Raw genomic sequence first — 6,176 nt, 5'->3', positions numbered from 1 at the left:
TTACGGTCATGTCCCGCGAACGTGGGGATACCCTTAGCAAAGACCCTTCGGTTAAATCATCATAAAATAAATTATAGTCCCTCGGATGTTGCCTTCGAATATACAACTTTGTCCCTCGATGACCCTCCGATGTTGCCTACGGTTAAAAGATGATAGTCCCTTCGAATGCTAAGGTATCCTCGTAACTGTTGCCTTCAATGACCAATCGATGACCCTACGATGACCCTTTTACATCCAAAGGATAAAACTACTTATTTCTCAATAATAAGGACAGTTTTACCCTCATAAGGATAGGAAATACTCATAAAGACCTTGGGTCGGTATAACTCTTAATTGCTGGCTCACAACCTAAAACATTTTTTCACACCTCACACCTTTCAAAATACCTTCAGAAAATCACCACTTGGTATACATTCATACTAGAATCATTACCGAGTTATATTTTTCTAAACAATTTTCAAAACTAAACGAGATAATCACTTTGTATACATTCATACAAGAATCATTACAAAGTTAAATTCTCTTTTCAAAACAATTTTTCTAAACAATTCACAAACACTTTTTTTTAGACAAAAATAATATAAGTGATCGAGCAATTAAGAGCCCATGGATAACCATGGATACAAAGGGTGCTAACACCTTCCCTTTGTATAATGTACCTCCCGAACCCAAAATCTAAATTAAGGTTTTTCCTGTTCTTTTCCACCTTTCCTTATTGGATAAAAGAAAAGTCGGTGGCGACTCTTGCTAACCGCGACATTGCGATTAAAACCACAAAAAGGTCCAGTTCACCGTATGACAGAACTGGCGACTCTGCTGGGGACCCTAAATATTTAAAAAGAGAGGTTACCTTAAAAACAAGATCACTTATTCAATTTGTCTGATTTATTTTTAAGGGATTGCTTGGGTATGTTATGCTTGAGTGAAAGATCCTACACCCGGATCTAGTGTACCTTAGGTAAGTAGCAAGAGATCATCGCGACTGTCCGGCGTATACTGGAATGGTCAAAATGATGGCTACGGTTAATGTGGCACTTTGGATGTCCTGATGTTCCTCATGTTAGTTGAGGAAATATTTGGCATTCGCGTGGTGTCATAAAAGCATTAACCAGACCTTTAGAACCCTAATTGACTCATCCTGGCCATTAGAAAGTAGTGAGATAACTGGCTTCGGTTCCGACTGGAGTTGGTTGAGACTCGATACTACACTCTTTGAGATTGGACTTTAGGGAAGCTTCGGTCAACCACTTGGTGTTGCACTGAAGTGGACTTAAGGAAAGGTCAATGATTTGAGATCCTTCTAGAACCCGGTTACTATTCTAAGACAGGTTGAACCAACCAAACTTCAGTGGGGAGGGTATTTACCTATGGAACTCACGCAAGCCTTAAAACCTAGGAATGATTGTTGTGTGACTTGCTTGTGCTTGTTATTTATCTAACAACATGACATCATAACATCATAACATCATGGCATTGTACTAACCATTTCAAGGATTTAGGGATTTAACTCTGCTAAAAAAAAAACCAGAAAAAACAAAAACAAAAGCAAAAACAAAAGAGAAAAGAAAAAAAAAAAGCTCTTTTTAGTAGTTTATGCAAAGTTAAATCCCGAAAGTCCTTGAAAACATTTCATACATTGCATTGCATCGCATAACAGGTATTCTAAAGGATCAGTGTTCTCACGATTTTCTAATCAAACAGAACAGCAGATTCAAACAGATTGAACAATGGCTCTCGAACAAACTGTCAAAGATCTCCAGGCCCAGAATGCTCAATTCCAGGAAATGATGCTGAGCTTATCTAAGGGGCAGGAAGAACTGAAAGCTCTTTTGATGGAGAAGAAGAAGGACCAGAAACCTGTGGGTTACATCAACCCGGGGAGAAGGCTTAAGGGACAGGTTACAGGAGTCAAGATTAGAATTCCGAAGGATTCAGAAGAAGAGACCGAGAATGATTCGGAAGATGAGAATCCTAATCTCGTCAATTCTGAGGACGACGACGAAGATTATGAACATGAACAGTACTCTCCGAAGGATGATAAGTACAAGTTGCTGGAAGAACGTATGCTAGCTATGGAGGGGCAGAAAGTGCCCGGTCTGGATTTCGAAAACTTGGGTCTGGTCTCTGATGTGGTCATTCCCCGCAAATTCAAGGTTCCCATTTTCACTAAGTATGATGGTGCCTCTTGTCCTCAGATGCATCTAAGGGCTTATGTGAGAAAGATTCAGCCGCACACTACTGATAAGAAACTGTGGATCCATTTCTTCCAAGAGAGTCTGTCTGGCACACAGTTAGAGTGGTATTATCAGCTTGAGAGCTCTAACATCCGCACATGGACTGATTTAGCAACAGCTTTCTACAAGCACTACCAGTATAATTCTGAGTTAGCGCCTACTCGGCTACAGCTACAAAATATGACTATGGGCTCTAAAGAAAGTTTCAAAGAATATGCTCAAAAGTGGAGAGATTTGGCTGGCAGAGTCAAACCCCCTATGACTGATCGAGAGTTAGTGGACATGTTCATGGGTACACTGACTGGCCCATTCTACAGCCATCTACTGGGAAGTTCCTCGTCAGGTTTCACTGAACTTATCTTGACAGGTGAACGGGTTGAAAGCGGCATTCGAAGTGGAAAGATACAGGCAGCTACTTCTGCAAGCACCAAAAAGTCCTATAATGGAAAGAGTGAATCAAATGCTGTGTACAGTGAGAGGAAGCATAACAAGAAGAATCGTGACCATACTGTTGGGGCAGTTACAATTGCCGCACCGCCATCTCAGAACTTCCAACACAGACAAGACAGGTCGAGAAGACAGTTTACCAAGATCAATATGACTTTAACCCAAGCACTGCAGAGTATGTTAAAGGGCAATTTGATTACCCTCAGAGGCCCTCCTGCAAATCCCAACACTACTTCTCCTCGTTATAATCCCAACGCCAGGTGTGCCTATCACTCCGATAGCCCCGGGCATGATACGAATGATTGCTGGTTGTTGAAGAACAAGATTCAGGATATGATCGACGCTGGAGAAATTGAATTTGATCCTCCGGCGACCCCCAATGTCATCACAGCACCTATGCCTAATCATGACCAGAATATTAATGTTGTGGACGACAATTCTCACGTTACTGACGTTGCTGATTTAGCATCTCCTCTCCTGATCGTTAAGAAGAATTTATTGCAAGCTGGTTTATTTCCAGGTTGTGCTGAAGATTGCGATCTCTGTGTACTCCGACCCAATGATTGTTTGAAGTTGAAGAACGGCATTCAACGGCTGATGGATGATCGTACAATTCTATTTGAAAGGGTTCCTAAGGTGGACAACTCTATTGAAGAGGTATCTGTGATTGCTAGGTCCAAAGCTCCAGTGAAGATTACCGCTACTAGAGTGCCTGTGAAGATTACCGCTGAGCCCAAAGTGGCTCCCCTGATTATTACCGCACCTGGCCCCGTGCCATATTCCTCCAGCAAAGCTATTCCGTGGAACTATGGAGGCGACGTTTACATCCATGGCATAAAGCAAGTTGGTAGTTCTGCTAATCCTAATGATATTGTGGGGACTAGTAAAGTTACTCGAAGTGGAAGGATCTACTCCCCAGAAATCTCACCTCCCGCTCCCGAAATTCGAGGAAAAAGACCAGTCAATCCTCCTCAGTCAAAGACATCGGTCGAAGTTACTTCTGAAGATGTTGCCAAACAGGAAATGGAAGAGATGCTGAAAATCATCCGTAAGAGCGATTTTGATGTAGTGGAACAATTGGGGCATACTCCGTCTAAAATCTCAATGTTGTCCTTGTTATTATCCTCTGAATCCCATGCCAATGCATTGATGAAATTCTTGAAGACCGCTCATGTGCCTCAAGAAACATCCGTCGATCAATTCGAATATTATGTTGCTAATTTGACTGTTGACAATGGCCTAGGCTTTTCCGATGCTGACCTGACGCCAACAGGAAAGAATCACAATAAAGCTCTGCATATCTCCATCGAGTGTGAGGGGATCACCCTGGCTCACGTGTTGATCGACAACGGCTCTTCCTTGAATATGCTCCCGAAAGCTGTACTCGATAAATTTGACTACAAAGGCATTGAACTGAAACCTAGTGATGTTGTGGTGCGTGCTTACGATGGTGCGAAGAGTGTTGTCTATGGTGAAGTGGTTCTCCCTATCAAGATAGGACCTCAAGTCTTCAACACTACCTTTCACGTGATGGACATTCGTCCCGCCTACTCCTGCTTGTTGGGGCGCCCTTGGATCCATGGGGCAGGTGCGGTAGCTTCGTCGCTTCATCAAAAGCTGAAGTATCCAATAGCAGGCATGGTTGTCACTGTATGTGGAGAGGAAGAGTATATTGTCAGTAGTGTGCAAGCCTTCAAATACGTCGAGATGGATGGTGAATTCTTTGAGACTCCTTCTCAGTCATTTGAAGTGGTTCCTCCACCCAGTCCTGTCCTTAAGCCAACTCCCCTTGTGCCCAAGGTTGTTCGTGCTCCCCCTGTCATGATCTCTCTGAAAGATGCTCAAGCCGCGATTGAAAATGGTGATCGTGCTGGTTGGGGTCAACTGATCAATGTACCGTACAAGTCTGATAAAGCTGGCCTGGGGTTTAACTCTGGAAAGATAGTCAAAAATCAGATTAATGCTATGGAAGATGCTGATAGTGATTGCGACTTGGATAGCTGGATTTTCCCAACAATTGGTGACGGACTCAACAATTGGAAGACTGAAGACATTATCCCGATTGCCTTTAGTCAGGAGTAATTGTTATTGTTTATTCTAGAATTGCAAATTTTAATTTTCTTTTACAATCAAACTTCTTAAAGCATTGTGTCTATGCCCGAGGCACAATGGCTAATTTGTTAGGGGTTTGTCATTTTCATAAGCATATTCATATTCAATAGATCAATGGACTTTTTGCATTCAAATATTGCGCTCTTTATCTTTCCTGTCATTTTTCAAACAAGCTATGTTTCTTACACACACTCACGTAACAATTTGCCGATCCATATCCACTCTGGATCCTGTTGGTAATGACTCTGCTACTGTTCATTATGACTTTGAAAATCCGATCTACCAAGCCGAGGATGGAAGCGAGGAAGATTGTGAAGTCCCTGGAGAACTTGCCCGACTACTGCAAGAAGAAAAGACTATACAGCCGCATGAGGAATCAATTGAAATTGTAAATCTGGGTACTGAAATAAACAAGAAAGAAGTCAGAGGTTTCTTGGGGCACTCGAATTACATTGCCCGATTCATTCCACACTTGACTGCTACCTGCAAACCCATCTTCAAATTACTGAGACAAAATCAAGAGATGGTATGGAATGATGAATGCCAAGAAGCTTATGACAAAATCAGGAAATATCGCCAAGAACCTCCAGTTCCGATGCCACCAGTTGAAGGAAGACCTTTAATTACGTATTTGACCGTGTTAGAAAATTCAATGAGGTGTGTTGGGGCAACATGACGAGTCTGGTCGAAAAGAGCATGCCATATACTGCCTTAGCAAAAGGTACCGACTGTGAAACAAGATACTCACAGCCCGAGAAAGCTTGCTGTGCTTTGGCCTGGGCTGCTCGCCGACTAAGACAGTATATGTTGAATCATACCACCTTATTGACTTCTAAGATGGATTCTATCAAATACCTATTTGAGAAACCTGCTGTCTCCTGAAAGAGTTATCACTGACAATGGTACTAATTTGAACAACAAGATGATTACTGAACTCTGCACGCAGTTCAAAATAAAACACCATAACTCTTCTCCGTACCGGCCAAAGATGAACGGCGCTGTAGAAGCGGCTAATAAGAATATTAAGAAGATTATACAAAAGATGACGGTAACATACAAAGACTGGCATGAGATGTTACCATTTGCTCTTCATGGTTATCGTACTTCCGTGCGAACTTCGACAGGGGCAACTCCTTTCTCTTTAGTCTACGGAATGGAAGCCGTTTTACCAGTGGAAGTTCAGATTCCCTCTCTAAGGATCATGAAAGAGGCGGGCTTAGACGAGGACGAATGGATTCAGACTCGACTCGATCAGATAAATTTGATGGATGAGAAGAGACTTGCGGCTGTATGTCACGGGCAGATATATCAGAAGCGCATGACCAGGGCATTCAACAAAAAGGTCAAGAGACAAGTGTATCAAATTGGCGACTTGGTAATCAA

The sequence above is a fragment of the Lathyrus oleraceus genome, chromosome 6, assembly GCF_024323335.1.
Source record: "Lathyrus oleraceus cultivar Zhongwan6 chromosome 6, CAAS_Psat_ZW6_1.0, whole genome shotgun sequence".
Taxonomy (NCBI): Eukaryota; Viridiplantae; Streptophyta; class Magnoliopsida; order Fabales; family Fabaceae; genus Lathyrus; species Lathyrus oleraceus.
The sequence above is the reverse complement of the archived record's forward strand: the minus strand, read 5'-3'. Positions refer to the sequence as shown.